Source organism: Nicotiana tabacum, chromosome 18 (assembly GCF_000715075.1).
Source record: "Nicotiana tabacum cultivar K326 chromosome 18, ASM71507v2, whole genome shotgun sequence".
NCBI lineage: Eukaryota > Viridiplantae > Streptophyta > Magnoliopsida > Solanales > Solanaceae > Nicotiana > Nicotiana tabacum.
The window spans coordinates 122,979,182-123,003,624 of record NC_134097.1 but is presented as its reverse complement, the minus strand read 5'-3'; positions in this window follow the sequence as shown (position 1 = coordinate 123,003,624).

The window sequence follows — 24,443 nt, the reverse complement described above, 5'->3', positions numbered from 1 at the left end:
AAGTAACAACTCCAAGTTGCTTTTGAATTTAGAAGATTTGATTAAAAAAACAAAGTCTTTGTAAAAATACATGAATGTTTTAACCGGACACGATTATTCTTTGCCGAAGGTGGATCTTTCAAAATATTGCTTTCAAAATATTGCATATACATCATCATTTTGATTTATGAGCACACACAAGTATTTTTCATAATTTTAAAAGGCTTTAAATCAATTTGTTTCTATATTTTATTATATAAATATCCAATAATTACCCTCCAAATTATTTTTATGATAATTTAATCATCTAAACTTATCATTTATACCAACACAATGTTTTAAATATTTTCAGTGCATTTTTTAGTTACATGTTTTGCATTTTTAAGGCTATTTGCATATTTTTACAATAATGGCCCATATGCATGTATAATTACGCTATTCATACAGAAAATGACTTTTTATATTTTTATAATGATAAGTAATTATTTTAAATCATTTTAGTGCATAAATGATATTTTTATTATTTATTAATTGCTTTTATAAATTATTTATTTATTAAATATTGGGTATTTAAATAATAGCCCAATTTTTATCCCAATTTGGACCTAAAACTACCTAATAGCCCAACACCCTTACACTAACCCAATTACTCCTGGCCCAAGACTAATTAGCCCAATCCCATACCTGTTTAAACCACCCGACCCAGAACTCTTTTAAATCGTTGTAGTTGATCTCTAAGATCAACGGTCCACGTTACACCCCCCATCTTTTTAAATACACCCAAGACCCAACCTTAATCATTCTTCACCACTCCGCCGCCTTGAAACCCTCTCGTCTATCACGAACCCTAGCCGCCATCTCTCCTAATCCCTCCAAAATCGGCCCCAAAATGGAATCCACCATGGATTCTCTTGCCTTATTTACCTCTCCTCACTCTTGGTTCGTCTATGGTGTTACCTAGTTTGCTTGCCTAAACATAGCAAGTAGATCTCTTAGAAATCGAACCAAATCTGGTTCAGTTCCTTGACCTCTTCCGTCTACGTTCGTTCTTGTTCTTTTATGGTATGAATCTCTATGAATCTATGTGTATCTTTGAGATTCTTACTTACCCTAAAACTAGGGGTTTCAGATTTTCTTTGATTCAAACCAAAGTTGGTTCAAGTCTTTGATTTTAAGTATTATCTCGTCTATATTCGCTCTATTATGTGTAGATTTGTTATTTTTTGCCGATTTTTACTTACCCTAAATTAGGGTTTCAGATCCCTTTAAATCAAACCAAATCTGGCTCAATTCTTAGGTTTTGAATAGTATTTCTGTCTATGTTCATCTTATTCTATGCAGCATGTGATTTTTACTTTTTATTTCTGTCGATTTTGTGTATTTTGCCTAAAATTAGGGTTCTGAAATTGCCTATTTTCCTTACTGATTTCGATTGCTTTCCTTTCTAGTTTTGATTGATGATTTTCCATGTTTATGTGTTAATCTCTACCACTATATAAACCCCTTCCCCTCATTCCCTTTAGAGAGACTTTGGAATTACTATAACTTCACTAGATCTAAAGGCTTTACTCTGTTATATCGTTCTATACTTTGGTTTTGGCCGGCTGAAAGCCAAGGCCATTAAATTCTTGGTTCTTTTTGCTTCTCATTGACGTTCGGAACACTGCGGTTTTGTTCTTTCTTGCATTATCGTTCAACTGGTGAGTTACTTGACTGTTGCGATTTCATCCTTATATGCCTATAATCTTTATGTGTTCTCACATCTGAATCCATGGCTTAATACGTTCCTAGTTTACTTTTAAGCATCACTCTATTAACTTCTGCATTTAGTTACTCTTAATGCTACTAGTTATGAGATTATCTATGCCTAATTGGGTAATCTGAATCTTCTTTAGGGCCTATTCAGTTAGTGTATTGACTCTTGAATGCCTATGAACATGTTTATTCACTTACCTAAACCCCTGTAGACTTTCAATGCTAGTCATAATTTGTCTCTCTAATATTATGTCAATCAGCATGCTCACTTGATCCCATACCCCTTTAGTAGTTGCTTGCGATTTAGAAAAGTTATCTCAGCATGTTTTGAATTGTTACTTTGAGGTGTTAGGCTAAACCTTTAGTACAAACTAGCTTATCTTATGTTAGTTAGACCTCTATAACAATGCTCGAATGCCCGTATCTGTTACTTGACATGAGTTTACCTTCCATTCTGTCTAGAATCTCTATAGAGATGTTCTAGCATATATTATGTGTCTTTAATCCTGCCCCCTTTGCTAACATGATGCCCTGTTCTTTCTGTGATTACTTGGTTTATCACAATGTCGCCTTGTTTCTCATATACTTAGCATAATTTCCAGCCATGTTTCAACATGTCTAGTAATGTGCATCTGTGTACAATAATCCTTGTCAATCCCGCAAACATGTTATTTCCTTAATTTTCTTTAGCATGTGACTGCTTCTATGCTAAATGTTGAACCTATTTTTCTTAGTTTGCATTAAGCTTTTTCTTTTAGTTCTGTGATTTAATCAACTGTCTGCCTGATTTGCTCAGTTTGGTTGTGTCTGCTAAAACCTTTCAATTCCTGTTTCTCAATTTTGATCTTTTCTTTCACCTCTCACCTAAGTTCTTTGAATCCCATTCTTAGCCGGCTGAAAGCCAAGGTTACTTAGGTTCTGTCCTTTTGACCTCCCTAATGTGAGCATTGCTCACGGTCCAATTGAGGCCCTTGTGAACTCGGACACACTAGGACTTGGTCCCTAGTTCCTCCTCTGAATTATCTTTGTTAACATCCCTAGTGTGAGCACTGCCCTGGGTTCTTGAAGCTCTTGGGAACTCTGACACACTAGGGTCTTGGTTCTCCATGCTCAATTCTATTTTAAGACTACTGGGGGAATCCCTCAAGTCCTGACTGCCTTATGCCTATGAACATGTAATTTTAGGGCTGTTGTGAACTCTGAGAATGAAGGCCTGGCCTGGCCAGGTATACCTTTTGGGCCTGCAGTAGGCTCCATATAGCTACTCTACTATGTAATTTATGCTATTCATTCTGGGTCTATAATAATTATTGTAATAACATTTTGGAGTATTAGTAAAATCGGGAAAGGGACTTTTATCTTATACTTGCACAGAAATGGGTAGAGATCATGTCTATAGGTTCATTACTTGGTTAAAATATGCTATTATGTTCAAACATGTTTAGCTATCATGTGTTAGAAATCATGCCTATAGGTATTTTATCTTTGCTCGAAACGTGTTATATTCCAATCATTATAGAGATCCTGCCTATAGGTTCTTCTTTTTTGTTCAAATGTGCTCTATGCCTGCTTGTTAGGAATCATGCCTATAGGATCCAAAAAATTATTTTTAATTATAGAAATCATGCCTATAGGAGCTAAAATCAGTTTTAAGTAAAGAACTCATGCCTATAGGATCTGAATTAGTTAATTAATTGTCCTACTCATTTTTTTAATGATCCTCAATGTTGTGTTAACTATTGTCACTAGAAACCATACCTATAGGACTCAATTAACCAATTCTGAACATAATCCAATGATCAGTATTATCAGTTACTGCATAAAATGCCTAGATATCATGCCTATAGTCTTAATCTCTTACACCTGTAATCAGTAGGCAACTTCGTAGGTTTCAGAGTTTGTAAATTTCACACTCATTAAATCCAGATTCATATAGAGATCCTGCCTATAGGTTTCTGCAACCTCAACTTGTTAAAAGCAACAACTGTCTTTGTTAATCTGACTTGCATGCATTCGTTGTCTAAATGCGTAGGCTAACTTAAGCCCTTATTTGCTTATAAGTGAAAGTCCAAAATGTTTTATATGTCGCCTAGTATTTTTCATTTTTGAGCAGCCTAAGTTAAAGTCTAGAACCACCCTGAGATAGAGGTCCAAATGCCTCCTGGACCATAGGTATGGGACGGGTAGTGCATGATCGCGGCAAACTCAGCCTTACACAACGGTAGGAGGAGCGGGCGCTAATACTTTTACCCGAATAGTGGTATCGGGGTCAATTTCCACAGGGAGCTTGGAATGGAGTTGCGTATTTGTTTAGACTAGGAATGCGTGTTTGCTCCTAATTGTACTTTTACCATTTTTGGGGTTTTTGTTTAATCACTACTATTATCAACTACAAGTTTAAGCTAATTTATGCTAAAAGGGTATGTTCTAAGTTGTGATTAATATAGAGAAAGGCACTAGGGTCGTGGCATCACCTAGGTGGTTAACTAACGGGTAGAGGTTACTAATAATAGATTGACATATTTGGGATCAATGTTATAACCGTGCACATTTGTACTCACTCTCACACCTCTCGGTAGAGAGAGCGATTTTGCCCAATTGACTCTCTCGAGATCAATTGGGTAGGCCAATTAGACCAAGCAACTAGGGTTCAAGTAGGGTGATTACTCTCTCGAGGTTTAACCCGTTAATTGGGACTACCATTTCTCATGGATCCACCCCAATTCCTTGTTGGGTTAATTCTGGGGTCATAAACTCTCTTTCTCAAGAAAGGTCAAGACCCACTAAGCTAGAATCAATGTTTGCAACCATCAATCCTTAATTAAACCATAAGATTAACCCAAATAACAAACACCCAAAATCAATCTATCAGTAAGAAGCAACACCCATTAATTACCCACGCTAGAGTTGAGCCACAACCCTAGCTAGTGGGTTTAGCCACAACCCTAGCTAGTGGGTTTAGCTAGACATAATTAAAGCAGAAAATGGAGAAATAGAAGATGAAACAACCATATTAATTAATTGCTAATGCTAAACTACAATAATCTATGATGAAACTAAGCTAAAAATGCCCAAGATAGGCCAAAACATAAGTCTCACGAGTGCAGCAGCTGTCAGTTATACAAAACTTGACCTAAAAATGGTAAAATGTTCTATTTATAGTGGGCTGGAAAAACTGGACAAAAATGCCCCTGCGGGGTTAGTGCGGACCGCACAAAGATGGCACGCGGCCACACTGGGTTGTTTGACCTCTGAATGTTGTTCTCTGAAAATGGTGATGCAGACGCACAAAGTTGTTGTGCGGCCGCATGAAAGGTTTTGCAGCTTCTCTGAACTTCGCTGATGCAGGCTGCGTGACCATAAAGTGCGGCCGCATGGGAGGGAGCGCAGGCCGCATGAAGTTGGACGCGGCCGCGTGGTTTGCTTCTAGAATATAATACTCTCTGAACTTATTGGACGCGACCGCATAGCAAAATTGTGCGGCCGCATGAGTGAGAGCGGGCCGCATGAATTGGGACGCGGCCGCATGGGGCATGGCTTGTAAGTTCACAGTCTCTAAACTTCTATGGTGTGACCGCATGACATGATGGTGCGGTCCGCACCAAGTTCTGAATGTCTTCACTCTACTGATCTTTGGCACTTGAGTAGGTTTCACTCCAATTTGAGTCGATCTTTGATGATTTGTCACTTTATAGCTCAAACCTGCAATCAAGCGCAATCTGTAAGCTTTTTGGGACTATTTTGTAGCAATTTACACTCAAAGCGCAGGCAAGTATATGTATAAAACATGTTAAAATCCTACTTATCAACTCCCCCAAACTTAAACCTTTGCTTGTCCTCAAGCGAACAAAACAAAACCCACCCCTCAAAGGCAACATCCAAGCAATTTCAGCTTATCCTAAAGTAACCTCAACAAGCGTCAATTGGGACTAACAATTACCCTCAATGCGAATGCATCATTAACACATTTAAACTTTGAAAGCTTGTGGATCAAGTGTGACACAAGAGCTTCAAGAGTTGACACATTTCATCAAAGAACTTTTCTCAATTACCTTGGCCATTGTGGAACCCAAACTCAAACACCCTCAACTCTCCCTAAGCGAACCTCACCTTTTTGAGTATTATCACACAAACCGAGGTTGATGGATTTCCACTCATCTCTCTCAAGGAAGAGGCCACAAGTCCGGCTCTAAGTACCATATGCTTGCCCCTTATGTAGGTATCCAGTAATGTAGGTTCCCTTCAACTCAAAATCATGTAGGGATTTTATGGAGTCATTGCGAAGGCTTTTGGGTAAGGGTAGGACATAGTTTTGTTCAAGTGGGTTCAATCTTCCCTTAAGCACTTCTTTTGATTCATTTCGGCACACTTTCTTGACTCATTTGAGTATTTACTTCTTTTTTCAAGGGGTTAGAGAGACACATTGTCACCCTTTTTCATGCAATTCAACACATTGCTCCTTTTTTTACTTTTTCCACACCCTTTTTCACTTTTGTTTTCTTTGAATCCCCTTTTTGACATTATTCAATTGGGTCTTTCTTTTTGTCTTATCTTTTCTTTTTCTTTTTGCTTTTGTACCTTTTTACCACATTGTTTTCTTTCTTGTCTCCCCCCCAAACTTAGACGTTTGCCATCTACTCAAGGGAAGATTTGGGTGCCACGAGAGGGTATCGTTAAGAACGGGTATAGGCTTATAGCTTCGGTTCTTGAAAGAAGAAGGTTCAAGGCTAAAAAAGGGTTAACTAGGGATCATTTCATTGGTAGGTCATGGAATTTTTCAATCTTAGCATTTTGGATCAAGGAGAGCCTACAATCACTTATCAAGCCAAATTTCACCTAAGATTTCGCCTCAACAAACATTCGGGGCAAGTTCTAGACCATCGGCTCGGGACCTGGACTCGCAAATCGAATTCTCACCACACACACTCAAGGATTGCTAAAGATGTCGAGTCGAGGGCCCACAACGACCTTAGTTACGATTCAAGTGCACAATGGTTCAATACGACCACATGATGAGTGTTTGGTCAACACAAGAGTCTCAAGGCCACGACTTTCACCATCCTAAGCACAACATTATGTCTTTGACCATGGGATCAAAGGCAAATGTGTTAGGCCCAAGTGAAGCTTTGCCTGAGGTACCCTTGACTGCAAAACTTGAAAATAAAAAAAAAACGAAAAATCAAAAATGGACTCAAACCCTTAAGAAGGTTGTCACGCCATCTATTATTGGGAAGAGCTACCCGGTTCGCACAACACTCTACCCTTGGAAAGAACCGTGGCATTAAGAAAACCAAGGGCTTATTGCAAACGCCAAAACAAAACAAAAAGGCTACGAGCTTACTATGAAGCTACAAACGAAATTTTTTTACGAAAATAAAAAAAAACGAATGAATATGTACAATAGGGGAGTAGAATATACAACGGGGGGAATGAATATGTACATAAAGTAGAAAAGTAACTAGAATGAAAAGTTATATACAGGCCAACTATCAACTAGCAACATAAGCTAAGAATTAAATAAATATGTACAGTCATCCCAAATGTATCAACCATCAAAATACAAAATAGTAGGGCGCACCCCCACGAATAAAAGCTGGCATTGTCCCCAATGCCAACTACCAAAATAAACATATAAATAGAGAAAAGATATAGAGTGGCTCCTCAAGCCTGATCCGTCGTCATGGGCTGATCAGTGGTCCCTTGGTCCTCTGTACTGGCGGGAACCTCAGACTGGTTTCCGGCCTGCTGCTGCTCTGCTGCTGGGACAAGGGCCGAGTCATGGACCGGCTGAACATCTGATGGAGCACTGGAAGTATCCTTCTGAACCTGTGCTACCTCTATCACAACACCCTCAGTGCTAGGAAGCTTCCTCTTCTTCCTTGTGTGCCTAGGCTCCTCCTCCTACTGTGGCTCCGGTACAACTACTCATGGTGGAGGTGCTGACTCATCAAAGAACAAGTCTAAAGGCAGTTGGTCTGCCTTTAGCTTGTCAACCTCAGCTCGGAGCTCCTTCACCTCATCCTTGGATGCCCGGGATTTTCTCATCTTTTTATGTTCTCGGGCAAGCTCCTTTAGAGCTTTGCCCTGTGCATCAACTGCCTTTGTCAAGGTAGCCTGAGTAGCCAAAATCTTCTTCTGGTTGGCCAGGAGTGTCTTCAATGTCTCCTCAATGGACTGAGGAATCTCAACTATGGCTGGAACAGACTGGGCCGCAACTGTGGTAGCCAAAGTGGACAACTTGGATGTCGAGACTGACATCCAGTTGTTCAAACTGGCCAATGTCTTTGCTAATTGCTGGGCCGTGAGGGGGTTGGATCTGGAGGTGGGAACCACTGGGCCAGTTGAAGAACTGGGACCCGCAGAGGAGGATGGGATGTCCGGAACAGTAGTGGCAGGGGGAGTGGGTGGCTCAATAGAGGCTTCTACCGCAACTGGCTCCTCAGACTGGCCAGTCGGGGCAGAGGTGGATGCTTTTCCCTTCTTATCTCCCTTCGGGTTGTCCGGCCCCTAAATATTAAACCATGAGAACGGGGACACCGGCCAGACTTCAACATCGAAGGGGTATTTTTTTACCTTTGCATCTTCAAAGTACATTGTGAGGGTGTTCGGGTAAGGGTAGTTTCTGTCCGTATCAATGGCAATGGATGTGATCACACTGTACATAACATTCCCCACATTGATGGGAAAACCTGCCATGATGGACGCAATGAGAACCGCTCGGGCGATTGGAATGGTTTGGTCATGGGACGAAGGGTCCAACCTGTTGCATACAAAAGTTAACCATCCTCTCGCCTCAAAATTAAGGCCCTTTCTCAGTATTTTCTTCCCCACCTGAATCCATTCCGGAATGGTACCCGGCTGAGCTAAGAACTGTGCCACCCAAGGACGAGCTTCCTCTTTCAACGCTAATTTCTCTCTGTACAAAGCGTCATCCTCCTCGTTGAAACCCAAATATTCGTTCAACACCTCTGCCAAAAACACTATCGTCTTATCCCGTACTTTGGTTGCAATTGACCCTTCTTTGGTGTGGGCTACATTGCAGTAGAATTCCTTCACCATATGTTCATTTGCATCGATCAGCTCATCTTTAAAGAAATCCCACCCCACTCTAGTAAGAAATTGATCATAGACTCTGGGAAGGAAGGGTAACAAATCCCGAGTGACTATTCTTCTTTCTGGAATCAGCTTCTTCTTTGGCCACACTTCCCGAAATTTATGAAAGGCTACCTCGCTGACAAATCTGTCCTGCCATACAGCTGGGTTTCTACTTCTTTCAATTCCCCCAACTCTAGGTACCCCACTATCCGGGACCTCCTCCTCATTCTTGTTTTTGCCTTCTGCACTCTCCCCGGATCCTGAAACTGTGGGGGAGGTGGAGTATTTGGTACTGCCTGCTTCTGAGCCCTCAGACGACTCAGGTTGTATAACAATTGGAGCTTTAGCCTGCGGGGGGCTTCCACGAACCCGTTGAGAAATCCTGGGAGGGTAGGTACTCACTCCCCGATTGCTCTTCATCACTCACCACCTGCTTTCTTATTTTTAGCTTTGATTGGGGAGTGAGTTTCTTCAATTTAGCTTTACCTCCCCGGAAGGGGTCACCTCCTCGTCCGGGCTGTTTAGCTCCACAACCTCGTTGGCTAACCATTTTCTACACACAAATAATTCTAACATTGTTAGTTCAGGCAGTTGCAGAGTTTAAGTACAAAACATAAACACAGATAGAGAATAGCTGACAGTAGTGCGGACCGCACTGACCAACTTTGGAATTCAACACCTCTCTGATTAGGGATCATGTGGACCGCATGAACAGGGTGCGCGGCCGCATAGGAGCCAACGCGGTCCGCACAAACTGGTCATGCGGCCGCATTGGCCATAATATTGAAAAGTGGTGCCCTCTGAACCTCACCCATGCGGACCGCGCAAACATGGCATGCAGCCGCATGGAGCATGGCGTGGACCGCACAAACCCGGCATGCGGCCGCGCTGAGAGAATCAACCTTTGGGCTAAAGGTTCACGCGGATCGCGTAACAGACTGATGCGGCCACGTGGGGTATGGCGCGGACCGCACAAATAGGGTGCGCGGCCGTGCTGAGCTGAAAATACAGGGGCAACTAGGGCTTTAATTACTGGGCTCAAATCTTTCATGTTTTAGCATCCTACTTTGTCCCTACTCATTTATAACATGCCCATGATTTTAAAGAGCAACAAGAACACTATAGAACTATTCTAATCATGAAAAAAATGAAAATCAAAAAGATAAAATTGAAGAAGTTATGACTAGGGAAACATGTATAAAGTTTAAATTAATGCTAAGGAAAGAGTAATGTGAGAGATATGTTACCAGGAAAGCGAAGAAATTCCGTTGATATTAACGCTAAGAAGGATCTCTGAAGGTGAACAGTAACTTTTAGGGCTCAGGAGTGAATTTTGGCGAAAAGTTCTACTGAAGACCCTAATGGTCTATTTATAGGAAACAAGGGGGGGCTCATTAATTACCGTCCAGTGAGGCCGCGTGAACACGACCGTGGTCCGCATTGGGGTTTAACCTTTTTACCTGAAGCTGCAGCGAAAACACGCGGACCGCATGAAATGGGATGCGGCCGCATGAGTACTATGCGGGCCGCACAAGTGGGACGCGACCGCGTGAACACAGTTCAGAGACTTGGCAATAATTTCTTTGGCCGGTGCGGACCGCGCAAAGTGGGATTGCGGCCGCGTCGGTCACTGTTCAGAGACTGTTATTTTACACCGTTGTTCGCAAGTCCAATCGCAATTCCTGCAACATCTCACAAACCATTAGCTCAAAAATCCTAATCTACCACAGAAATCAAAAAGAAAGAAAAAGACATGGGTTGCCTCCCAAGAAGCGCCTGATTTAACGTCGCGGCACGACGCATGTTACCATCAAAGTCACTTCAAATGAATGAGTGCCACCACGGTACTGTCATCAAACTTCCCAAGTAATGCTTGACACGATGCCCATTGACCCGGAAAACTTCACCATTTTTGTTTTTGAGATCAATAGCACCAAATGGGTTTACACCGACAACTTCAAATGGACCACTCCACTTAGACTTAAGCTTTCCCGGAAATAACCTCAACCGGGAGTTGAAAAGAAGAACCATGTCACCAACTTTCAATTCCTTCCCCCGGGCATACTTATCGTGAAGGTACTTCATCTTGTCCTTGTACAAGGACGAGCTGGAGTAGGCATGAAATCTAAACTCGTCTAGCTCATTGAGTTGCTCAACCCGGAGATTCGCAACGACATCCCATTCTAAGTTCAATTTTCTCAAGGCCCACATAGCCTTATGCTCCAATTCCACTGGAAGATGACAAGCTTTCCCAAACACCAACCGGTACAGAGACATACCAATCGGGGTCTTGTAAGCTGTCTGATAGGCCCAAAGAGCGTCATCTAGTTTCTTCGACCAATCGGTCCTATTGGCATTGACAGTTTTGGACAGTATATTCTTGATCTCTCGGTTGGAAACCTCAACTTGGCCACTCGCTTGAGGATGATAAGGAGTGGTCACCTTGTGATTTACACCATACTTGGCAAGCAATGAATCAAAAGCCCGGTTGCAAAAATGAGAGCCACCATCACTAATGATAGCACGTGGAGTGCCAAACCTTGTGAAGATACTCTTTTTCAAGAATGCCACCACACTTCAAGCTTCGTTGTTGGGCAAAGCGACGGCTTCGACCCATTTCGACACATAATCAACCGCTACCAAGATATAGGTGTTCCCACAAGAACTCACGAATGGCCCCATAAAGTCGATACCCCACACATCAAAAATATCTACCTCTAGAATTGTGTTGAGAGGCATCTCATCCTTTTTAGAAATCCCACCGGTTCGTTGGCATTCATCACATCTCTTGACAAAATCACCGGCATCTTTAAACAAGGAGGGACAATAGAAACCGCAACTAAGCACCTTAGAAGCCGTCCTCACCCCGCCATGGTGGCCACCATAGGGAGAGGAATGACAAGCCTCCAAAATACTCAATTGTTCTTCTTCCGGGACACACCGGCGAATCACACCATCGGTGCAAATCTTGAACAAATATGGCTCATCCCAATAATAATCTAAACTATCCCGCTTGAGCTTCTTCCTTTGGTTAGAAGAGAGCTCATACGGGATTATACAGGTCACAAGATAATTTGCCACATCAGCAAACCACGGCATATCACGCATAGATACCGCAAGGAGTTGTTCATCCGGGAACGCATCATTGATTTCAAGGCCGTCAGAAGGCCTCCCCTCTTCTTCCAAGCGGGACAAGTGGTCCGCCACTTGATTTTCACTTCCTTTTCGGTCCACAATTTCGAGATCAAACTCTTGAAGAAGAAGCACCCATCTCATCAACCTTGCTTTTGAATCTTTCTTGGTGCACCCATCTCATCAACCTTGCTTTTGAATCTTTCGTGGTCATCAAATACCTAAGGGCGGCATGATCAGTATGGATAATTACTTTGGCCCCCATAAGGTATGGTCAGAACTTTTCCATGGCAAACACAATAGCTAGCAATTCCTTCTCGGTGACTGTATAGTTTCTTTGAGCTTCATTCATCGTCTTGCTTGAGTAGTACACCAGATGGAACATCTTGTTGATTCTTTGGCCCAAGACCGCCCCTACCGCAACATCACTAGCATCACACATGAGCACAAATGGAAAGCTCCAATTGGATGTGGTAATGATAGGGGTTGTTGTCAACTTGTGTTTTAGCAGCTCGAAAGCCTCCATGCACTTCTCATCAAAAACAAAGGGGCGCGATAGCATAGCGACTCTGCTGGGGATTATTAGGCTCTTACCATAAATGAACTTGGTCTATATGAATTAGTCTTCTCTGATAAGTGTTTTATTATTTTGCTGTTACATGAATATCCCGCTCCCATTTTCCCTTTTATTGCTACATGCACATCCTCTTCCCTATTTCCCTTTCATATGAACTCATATGCAACTTTTCTCTTAAGTTGATTATAACATGCATTTCCCCTTATTTCCTAATCATGTTCACTTGCTCCAAACGTTTTAATTTTACTATATCATGTCTCAACCCTTGCCCCTTTATTTGTTTTATTCTCTCATTACGCGAACTAACTTCTTCCTTGTTTTCCTTTCTTTTATGTCTTTACATTTCATTCAATACTGCATTTACTACTTTCAACATGCAAAAATACTTGACAACATGTTATTTTATCTTTGCATAAAGTATGCTCCACATCATATTCCACTCGTGCATATTAATACCATAGCAGCACTTGATGAGTGTTCGCGCTCTTCTTAAACCACCCTTTAAATTTGGAAAGGTTTATTTGCGGTAAAACTAGTCGATCAGTGGTGCAATTGATGGTTTCGTGTTTTTCCCTCTCAAGTTGTCCGCTTGAGGGTACCAGTCTAGATTCTTCTAGAAACCTCATTCTAAAGTCAATTGTGCATGCACATGTCTAAACCTAGTATGAGTAGAACACTGTCCGCACAATAACTCGCTAAGACAAGCCTTGTCCAAAGTCCGCCGGGATTTCCATAATCCCAATGGACACAATCACGATCTGTGCATTATTTGGAGAAAAACATGCTAATATGTTGATCATTAACGTGTAAATAGCCAAATCTGGAGTGGGAAAGGGCTAACTCTACATGTTTTGCAGAAATGAGGCACGAGGTCCCCAGTTTCGGCATGGTTTGGAATATCCCACCTCTGCTACTGGATTAGTGGGAAAATCTCGCACCAAGTGACAAAAACCATGTGAAAAAAGTTCTTGGGAATTTACCTTCTTTGCTAGACATTTGGCCAAACAATGTACTGATCGAGGCCGCTACTATGTTCTGAAAAGAGGGCTGTTTTCCGTTTAGGTGATATAGAAATAACTCGCCTTCTAGAGGAAATAGGGGGCTTTACTGGACTTCATTGAGATAGCCCTGGTCTATTGGTACCTAAAAACTGCACTTCTCGAGGGTTTTTGAAAATGATGGGTTTTAGAAAGAATAATGAGTTAGTCTGCCTGAAGAAGTCTTACATACCCTTTAACTTCCTTTACGAACGTTATGGGCACAACAAATCCTACCGCCTTTACCATATGAGTTTGCCATTACTTTTTTGGGTTGGACTCACCATCGGGTTTTGTGTTCATTGTCTATTTTCTAGGGATGCTGGTATTCCCAATGCAAGGAGAAAGGATACTCGTAGCAGAGATATACCAAGCTTTGGACCACTGCAAGAAAGTATATAGGCATTTTGAGGGTTGTAATTTGCTACTACAAATATGGCTGTTGGAACATCTTCAAAGGGGACAATACCGGTAAGAATTTCTGCGGCGACCATGGAATGACCACATAGCTTTTCACTACCCAAACAGAATGACTTTCATCCCGGATAGGTTTGCACAACCAGGAAACGCTGTGGGCTGGGTACACTTCTTTAGCAATTTGACTTATGACAAGGTCCATTGGATGTTCGAATGGTTCCCTACTAGCGAATTCATTATCAGGTCAAGAGATGTTCCTCATCTAGTGCTAATTGGATTAAGGGGTATATATCCTTATGCTCCTATCACAGTCATGAGTCAAGCTGGGAGGAAACAAGTCATACCTCGAGTTTCCAAGATGGTTCACTACAAAGCAGATTTCCAAGGTGATGCTATTCCATTCAAGTACAAGGCACAACATATGTGGCATCTAAAAGTCATTGTGGAAATTGGATACCATCGAGCCTTATTGGTACCATACTGGCCATGTGTGTTTCTACCCATCATCGTTGGTCAATGACATAGCAGGAGAAGACAAGCCGGGGGTTGATTTGGGAAACAGGGTCATAGACGATGCTGCCGATGCACAAGTAAGATATAGGAGGTTACGCAAAAGGATTTTGAATCTGAGGCCAGGCATTTGGAACAGCACAAAGCAGACATGGAAACAATCAATGAATGGAGAGGAATCATTACTAAATCAACAGAGAGCTTGGAGTATTTCGAGCAGGGGTTGATGGAGCTGGAAGGAAAGATGAGAAACATGGTTGCAGGCTGTCAAAACAAGGATGGCAATGAAGGAGGGCTCTTAGCAAGGGCCTATCTGCTGTTGGACATGCGTGACCTAGGGAACTTGATTGATGGAACAAAGAAGGCCAAGCATGGAGAAGGTCCCTCTAAGACCAAATAGATTAGGAATTATGTTTTACTTGATTTCTAGGCTCGTTTTAGGCTTTGGTTGTAATAAGGCACATGCCACTAGTGACTCTTTATCATTATTGCCATTTTAGTAGAGATTCGATTTATTTATCATATTAATGAAATAAAGCAATTATTGGCATCGATTTTCTCCAAATCTATATGTCGCTTAGGCCTACCTCGGGCACAATGAGATCCCTAAATTAGGACACAAATTTATAATTCCGCAATATGTGTTGAAATACCGCAAACATCCTTTTAATACTCATCACTGACTTGCTTACCTTTTTGTTTTCTTCTTTTCTTTATTTGTTTATTTTCATCCCCTAAGGTAGGTTCGTGCATACTGGCATCATCAGTATATCATACCAGATCTAGAGGTCCTCCACCACCTCCTCCTCCTCCTCCAAGTGATCCTAAAAGAAAAGGAAAAGCCAGAATGGATGACACAAGCAATATCAGGAAGGAAAATACTACCCATGAAGAGAATGCCGAAACTTCAGATGGTCGAAGCACTCCGGCCCAGAATGACTTGGTTTTGCGTTTCGAATAGAAGATACTGGAGTTACAAGGGGAACTCGAGCAGGTCCGGAACTTGGCAAACCTTTCCTTTACCCTTAATGTCCCTGACATCAACCAACAAAACATCAAGAACCCAGCACCTCCCCAGAACACACAAAACCAACAAAATCCTCCCGCACCTTACCAATACGCCACACCGCCTCCAAATCCCAACCCTCCACCAGTACCAACTCCTCCACAACATCATCATCAACCAACCTAGTATCCACAAACCACTACCTATCACACTCCTCAAAACGCACCACAACCTACCCCTGATCCTCAAAACTCAACCAACGACCACTACTATACCCAAATTCCTGGAGTCCATCAAAGCAACCCCATATATGTGAAAACCTTACCCCACACTCATCAGCAAACCTTATACAGACCCAAATCCACCGAGAAGGACTTGCTCATCAAGAATATGGTAGAGGAGCTCAAGAAGCTTACTAGTCGAGTCTAGGGTGTTGAAGGCGGTAAATGCATCAAAGGTTTGAACTATGAAGATTTGTGTATTCAACCGGACGTAGAACTGTCGAAGGGTTACAAACCTCCCAAGTTTGAAATGTTTGACAGAACGGGTGACCCAAAGGTGCATCTAAGGACATACTGTCGCACCTCCTTTTTCCGCGCCCGCAAGGGTGCAGGGGAGTTTTTCCAATTAAAGGACAATCGAGACGGGATTGGTTTATTTATTTCAGAGTCGCCACTTGGGAGATTTAGGGTGTCCCAAGTCACCAATTTTAATCCCGAATCGAGGAAAAGAATGACTCCATATTACAGTCTGTGTACCAGAAATCCGGATAAGGAATTCTGTTAACCCGGGAGAAGGTGTTAGGCATTCCCGAGTTCCGTGGTTCTAGCACGATCGCTCAACTGTTATATTCGGCTTGATTGTCTGATTTTATACAAATATGAACTTATGTGCAAATTTTATCTTTTAACCGCTTTATTATTATTGTTTTTAAAAGAAATATGAACATCGCTTAAAACACGTCTTTGGACTGCGTTACATGAAATGCACCCACAATCCGGAACACGTTTTATTTGATGTTTTGGGATTTGGATTCGGGTCGCATGAAATGCACACCCAGGCTTAAGAAAGTAAAATATTAAACACGCGCCTAAAGAGACTATCGCGTTATTATTTTGGGGAAGACCGTGAATTCGCTAAACGGTCCTTCCGAATTCTAATTAAACCATACATTTTGTGAGGGCCCTACAATCTATACGTTTTATTTGGCGAGGCTCGTCTCATTTTTATTTTTACAGGATAAACCTACAATGACTATATTTTTTATTAAGTTCGTCTCTAAACTAAAAGAAAATCTCTTAATTATTTACATGCTGAAAAACGTAACTTATTAGTTATTAGTTTACGGCTAATGCGAATGGAAAATTGCGATCGAGTTTGTACAAAGAAAAACTGCTTTCATTTTTATATTCTGTTATTCAATAATACTAGAACATGAGATTGACCATAATATCAAAAACAGATTAATTATTCTCCGTAATTTAAAATAACATTATTAGATGAAGAAAGTATACATATGCAACCTCATTATTCATTAATCATTCAACTACATCTTTATACGAAGAAAGAAAAATTATATTCAACCACAAATCTAAACAGGAGGAATTCAACAGGAACAAAGCCTGATTAATATTTCATTTTTTGCTTCAAGCCGAGATTGTACAAATGTGTACCTGGAAACAGCAGTACAAGAACAAAAGAAGGAGAAGTCAGCAGCAGTAATAACACAGCAACAGCAGATTCAGCAACATCGCAAACCAGTACAGTAGGAATAGCAGAAAACCCAGGAGATTATAAACGACTCCAAGTATAGTGAAGAAGTAAAAGGCAGGAAGGTTCTGACTATTTCAGATCTTAAGCGAGGCAATAAAGCAGTAACTATTTTTTTTTTCAACTTCAAAACTCTCCAAAATGAATTCTGCCCCTGTATATTCAGTGTATACAGAATGTATATCGGGTGTATACTTCTCACTCCGCCCCCTTTTTTTTTTCTTCTCTCTATCTAGTTTTTCCTCTCTTTTTTTCCACCCTTCTTCCTAAATTTTCTCTTCTATTTATAGCAAAATTTTCGAAATTTTCAGATTTGTTTTTTATTATTTTATTATTTTTTTAATTAAAAGAAATCCCACTTACAAATTGCTTTTATTTTTTTAGAAAAAGAAATCTCACCTTTATTTACTTTTATTTTTAAAATTCCAACTTTAATTACTTTATCTTATTTAAAATCCCACTTTTTATTTTTTTAAAAGAGAATCTCACTTTATTTAACTTTTCTTTAAAAAATAAACCACTATCTTTTCTTTTTCTTTTAAAAATGCTACTTTCAATTACTTTAAATTTTTTAAATTTTCAGATATCTTTATATTTATTTTTTAATTCCAACCTTCTTTTACTTTTAAATTTTTTAAAACTTTTTACTTTTTTTAAAAAAAAATTCTACATTCTTTTACATTTTTTTTTTATTTTATTTTTTTAAAATCATTTCCGAAATTACTATATATATATATATATATTTTTTTTTTAAAAAAAATAAAAATAATAAATAAAATAAAATATTTTCGGATTTTTTTATATATATAAAAAACAAAAAATAAAACATTAATAGTGATAATTCACTTTTTTTTTTTTTTTTTTTTTGGTTTTGTTTTGTGGTGGACAAAAATGAAGAAGGGGTGTTGGGTTAATGGACTGGGTCGACCCAGTTCGAAATGGACTGGGTCATAGGGAAGATTGGGCCATTTTTTGGGCCTATAGCTTGAAATTGAAGAAGAGGCCCAATTCCGACTTTCTTTATATTTTCGCTCTCTTTTCTTCTTTTATTTTTCTAAAACTAAATTATAAAAATACTTAAACTATTATTAAGAACTAAATTAAGTTATAAAGGCGCAAATTAACTCCCAATAACAATTAACGCGCAATTAAGTATTAATTAAGCATAAAATTGTATATTTGGACATTAAATGCTAAAAATGCAAACGATGCCTATTTTTGTAATTTTTAATTTTTGTAAAACAATTTTAATTACTAACAATTGTAGAATTAAATCCTACATGCAAAATGCGACATATTTTTGTATTTTTTATTAATTTAGCGAATAAACACGCACAGACAAATACAAATAATTCTTCAAAATATCACAAAATTGTACACCAAAGAAAAATCATTTTATTATTGAATTTTTTGGGAGTAATTCTCATATAGGGCAAAAATCACGTGCTTACAGCTGCCCCTCTTTGCCCGGAGACACGAAGGGTTTTCGTGCAAAGATAAAGCGAGCGATTTTTGCCCATCCGAGTACTCCGTTGAAGCATTTTTTGAAAAAGATTTGACCGAACCTTTGCTTCAAAGGTTTCCTACATATCCTGGGCTAAACAGGAATCAGGTCAATGTAGTTCGAGAAATTTTGGTAACTGGGACTACCGTTGGACTGCAATGTTACTGTTGTTGCATGTTATTACTACTGCTTACCGATCTCCTTGTTACACCGTGCTTAAAAAAAACAAGAAGCTAGGCTAGAGTACAATTTGTTTTTGTTGCCTTGCTTCCTTGTCTGCTTGCATTTCTTTCGGTGCTTTACTTCTTTTGACACATGTACTTGAGTTTGTACTGTGACCTCTTGTTGCAACCTTCTGTTTCCCGGTGCCGGGGAATTTTATTGTTTCCTGCTGGGGATTCCTATTGTAACCCTCTGTTTTATTGTCCTCTGACTTGATTTTGAAATGTATGCCTCTGTTATCTGGGCGGGCTCCCAATTTTAATACTTGAAAATTAAAGACTTGAAATGTATGCCTCTGTTATCTGGGCGGGCTCCCAAGTTCAATGCTTGAAAATTAAAGACTGAAATGTATGACTCTGTTCTATGGGCGGGCTCCCAACTTCAACAACAACTTTAAAAATGAATGTCATTCCTCTCTTCAACCAATACATCGCCATTCTGTTCTTCAGAGGGGGCTCCTGATTTCAACAACTTTAAAAAATAAAATCCTATTCGAGGGCGGATGAACCCGAAATATCCTATTCGAGGGCGGATGAACCCAAATATCCTATTCGAGGGCGGATGAACCCAAAATATCCTATTCGAGGGCGGATGAACCCAAAATATCCTATTCGAGGGCGGATGAACCCAAAATATCCTATTCGAGGGTGGATGAACCCAAAATATCCTATTCGAGGGTGGATGAACCCATATATCCTATTCGAGGGCGGATGAACCCAAAATATCCTATTCGAGGGCGGATGAACCCAAAATATCCTATTCGAGGGTGGATGAACCCATATATCCTATTCGAGGGCGGATGAACCCAAAATATCCTATTCGAGGGCGGATGAACCCAAATATCCTATTCGAGGGCGGATGAACCCAAATATCCTATTCGAGGGCGGATGAACCCAAATATCCTATTCGAGGGCGGATGAACCCAAATATCCTATTCGAGGGCGGATGAACCCAAAATATCCTATTCGAGGGCGGATGAACCCAAAATATCCTATTCGAGGGCGGATGAACCCAAAATATCCTATTCGAGGGCGGATGAACCCAAATATCCTATTCGAGGGCGGATGAACCCAAATATCCTATTCGATGGCGGATGAACCCAAAATATCCTATTCGAGGGCGGATGAACCCAAAATATCCTATTCGAGGGCGGATGAACCCAAAATATCCTATTCGAGGGCGGATGAACCCAAAATATCCTATTCGAGGGCGGATGAACCCAAAATATCCTATTCGAGGGCGGATGAACCCAAATATCCTATTCGAGGGCGGATGAACCCAAATATCCTATTCGAGGGCGGATGAACCCAATATATCCTATTCGAGGGCGGATGAACCCAAAATATCCTATTCGAGGGCGGATGAACCCAGAATATCCTATTCGAGGGCGGATGAACCCAGAATATCCTATTCGAGGGCGGATGAACCCAGATATCCTATTCGAGGGCGGATGATCCCATTTTCAACATCTTGGAATTGTCTTACCTCCGACTGTTTTTCTCCAAATCTTGTTGTCTTGCTATCTCTTAAAACTTGAATTGATTTCCTCGTTCTTCCGAGAAAATTTTCGACAATGGCAGAAAATCTTCTGCCCCAGTTTTGGTGCTTTTCCTTGTTCTCCAGGTGGACGCCTGACTTCTGATATTTCAACTGTTCTTCCTTGTTCTCCAGGTGGATGCCTGATTGCTGATACTTCAACTGTTCTTCCTTGTTCTCCAGGTGGACGCCTGACTGCTAATACTTCCATTTCTCTTCCTTGTTCTCCAGGTGGACGCCTGATTTCTTCTTCAATTTTTCATCCTCCGCTGTGCTTTGTTCTTACTTGCTGGGGATAATACCACTGCGGGAGTCTCCTTTCTTCCCCTCCTTCAAATTCAATTTTTTTTCTTTTTTTTCCAGAATTTATTTTCTCTCAACACTGCTGGGGATAAAAGTGTTATCTTCTTGGGATAACGTTGTTGAGGATAATGCTGCTGGGGAATTTTATCCCTTCAAATTGATACATCATTCTTCTGGAAGCTGCTGGGGATGATAATGGTTTTTGCTTTTCTGAGCACAAATGTCATCCCTTTGTTCTGTCTGCTGGGGAACAACTTCTTTTATTAAAACTTGTTATGCTGGGGGTAAAACTGGTTCAAAGACCACTTCCCTTGAGACTGGTGCTATATTCATTCTACCCCGAATGGGTATCTGACTTCCAGAAAATTTTCCAAATGAAAGGAAAATTTTCTGCCCCAGTTTGACAGTCTCTCTTATGGCATGCATTTCTGTCATCAATGCCACTTCCTTTACCTGTTTCAATTTAAACAAAATTTGTTAGTTTAAAACGCGGTGGTTGGTTGTGATACTCCCACTGGGATGGTTTTCCCTTTTCCCTTCCTTGCTCTGCGTTCCACAACTTGTTGGGGATGATATTATTTGCTGGGGATAATCCTTTTCTGCTGGGGATATCCCTCTTCTTTCGTGGCATGGCTTGGAAACTTGCATTTTCCCGACCTTTTAGTCTCGCATGAATTTCCCAAATCATGCTTATTGTTTTTCTTGTTTTGTCCATGGGCTCTGGTCTTGAGGTTTAATAACCTTTGATTTCGGCAAGGATATCCCTCTTGACACTCGTCAATCCTTTTGCTGGGGATATCTTTCTTGACACTGGCCTCGCGCTTGTTCCTTCCTGACTATATCACTTGGATGTATTAGTCATATCCTATCTTGGAAAGCTGATGGCCTATTTTGAAATCATTTCCCACTGGTTCTGACCAAACAGACTCTACTGGGGAATTTTTCTATGAAAGGAAAAGATAAAAGGGAACAGAATAAAAGACAACGGAAAAAGATGACTCTTTAACAAAAGAAACTATAAATAAAACCCTATCAAACGCAGACACCGACTCTAATGGTCATGACATGCCTATGTGGCCTATCCTTCGTCAATCATCTTTCAAGATCTTCAATTGGCAATTCCCCATCTGATTCTTAATCTTATTCGACTTGTAGTGCCCGAAGGGTTTTCACTATCAAGCCTCTCTCATTTTGGGTTTTTCTCTCAACTTTCATCACCTTATGGTGCATGTGAAGGTTTTCACCGATAAGACTCTCTCATTTGTATCACTTTTCAGCTGGGGTTTTGGAGTGTTGCCGGTATGACTCTTTCTATTGGAGATTAGAGTCCTTTCTGCTGTGGAACAAAATGTTATGCTCACCGGTGAGACTCTCATTTGTCTGACTTGAAATCTTTTGAAGACTGATCAGAAGGTCTTTCTTTGAACCGTAATGTGGGTTTTGGATAGGGCTAGGAAAAAAAAGGTATTAAAGGCTCAAAAATGCATTAATTTTTGGGTTATTAGTTACAACCTTCGGAATTAGATTTATTTACAACAAATGCAACATTTGCCCCAGTTTCTTGCTTGGGGTTATTTTAATTGATTGGTTTTTTTTTTTCATTTTTTTCAAAACTATGACCGAGCCGTGAAGCGCCTACGTATCCTCTTTGAGGAATCAGGTCAAACGTAGTTCCCAATTCCTCTGTTTTCTTCTGACTTTCTTTTGTTTTTGTGTTTTTTTTTTTTTTTTTTTGATTTTTTCTTTACCTTCCAGGCTCGTATTTCCTAGTCGTTGCTATTGATTCCGAACGAGGGGTATGAAAGAAAATATATAAGGCTCAAAAGGGGTAACGAAGGATAAAGTGTTTAGGTAGCAGAATAAAATGCCTTCGTCATTCCAGTCTTCAAAACATGCCAAGTGCAAACAACACAATTGAACATAGATTTATAGTCTCTTCCGATGGTGCTGGACTTGACAATTATGTTAAACACTTGCTTTTTCATTTGTCATTTCTAAAGCACTGCTGGGCGACACTCTCACTCTCATGCACGACCCTCATGCCAATTTGGCGAATCTTGCATTTAACGATTTTCTTTATGTTTTACTTGCCCCAGTTCCATATGACTCGGGCTTCAAATAATCTCAAACCGTTCTTATTTCCTTTAAATGCTTTGATCACCTCCCCAGGGTTTTATGATTAACTTTATAGACCAGGCCCAAACTGTATGCGCATGTCATGTCCCTAGAATCGGCATTGAACGAAAATGACAAAAGGACTAAATAAAAAGATGACTTGAAATAATAAAAGACCGGCTTTTGTATTAGACTTCCGGCGAAATGGTTAGAAAAACAAACAAAACAACCAGAATAAAATCTTAACACAACATTAACGAGACTTAAACAAACTGATACGACAAAAATGGAAAGATAAGAAGGTTTGACACAAGATAATATTCGGATTACAACCCTAAGAATAATCCGGACAACAGAAATGACAACAAAATAAGACACCACCAGCTTCTCTCTTGCTAACCAAGGAACGGAGCGTCCTCCCATTTTATCAAAATTGGCATCTTTAGCCACTGAGCTTTGCATCAGTATTGTCCAGACCATTTCCAACTTCGATATCATCAACCTTAGTCAACAAGTCCTAATAGGATTCGAGTGCTTCTGTTATCATGCCTGATCCCCACAAAGTGTGCTTCCCGGTCTTGTATTTTCGGCTTACCACAAACCAACCACCTTAACTTTCTTTGTGATTCAAAGCGAAACAGGTTAGAATGGACTCCGTTGGTCCCCATTATTAACAACATTTTTTTCCTTTTTCTTTTTCATTCTTTTTTTTCATTTTTTTTTCTTTTTCATTTTTCAATCTTTTTTTTCCATTTTTTCTTTTTCATTCTCTTTTTTTTTTTTTGCTTTTTTTCATTTTTTTTTGTTGTGGTCGAATCTTATGGAGATTGCCTACGTATCATGACCCCGCATGAATCAGACCTTGCGTAGTTCGGACCAATAAAAGATAAACAATACTAATCATTTTTTTTTCAATTTTCATATTAAACAAAACTGGGTTTCAAAGGTTTGAAGATGACCTACAAACTCGAAAATCAAACAACCCACATATTCTAATTAAAAGATTTACAAACTCCAAAAATAAACGACCAACTTCTTTTCCCGTTTGACAAAGACAACCAAACAGTTATTTTTCAAATGTGGCCCCTTCCAAATTTTGAGGCCGGAGAGTATTATTTTACGACACTTTACAAACTTGTTCATTCTTTTACGAAAATAGCCTTTCAATAATTGAAAGATACTCTAGGGTTATTTTGGCAAGAACGGTTTAAGACGTGGTCAAAGCTGGGTCGGCTTATTTTGACCAAAAATCCAAATGGTATTCACCTAACCGTTGACTCTTTGTTTTTTTTTTCAAATTACAATAAAAACCGGGTGTTGCAAACACGGCCCTTCAGCGCCTCGGGGACGAAGATTTTTTTTTTAAGGCCGTGTAGGTCAACTGAACCAAAATCCTACACATGACCCAAAAAGTGGCTGTTTATGCAAAGTCAGCCTTCCGGCGTCCTTTTCGGGAACATTCGGCTATGTCTTGATAAAACAGCG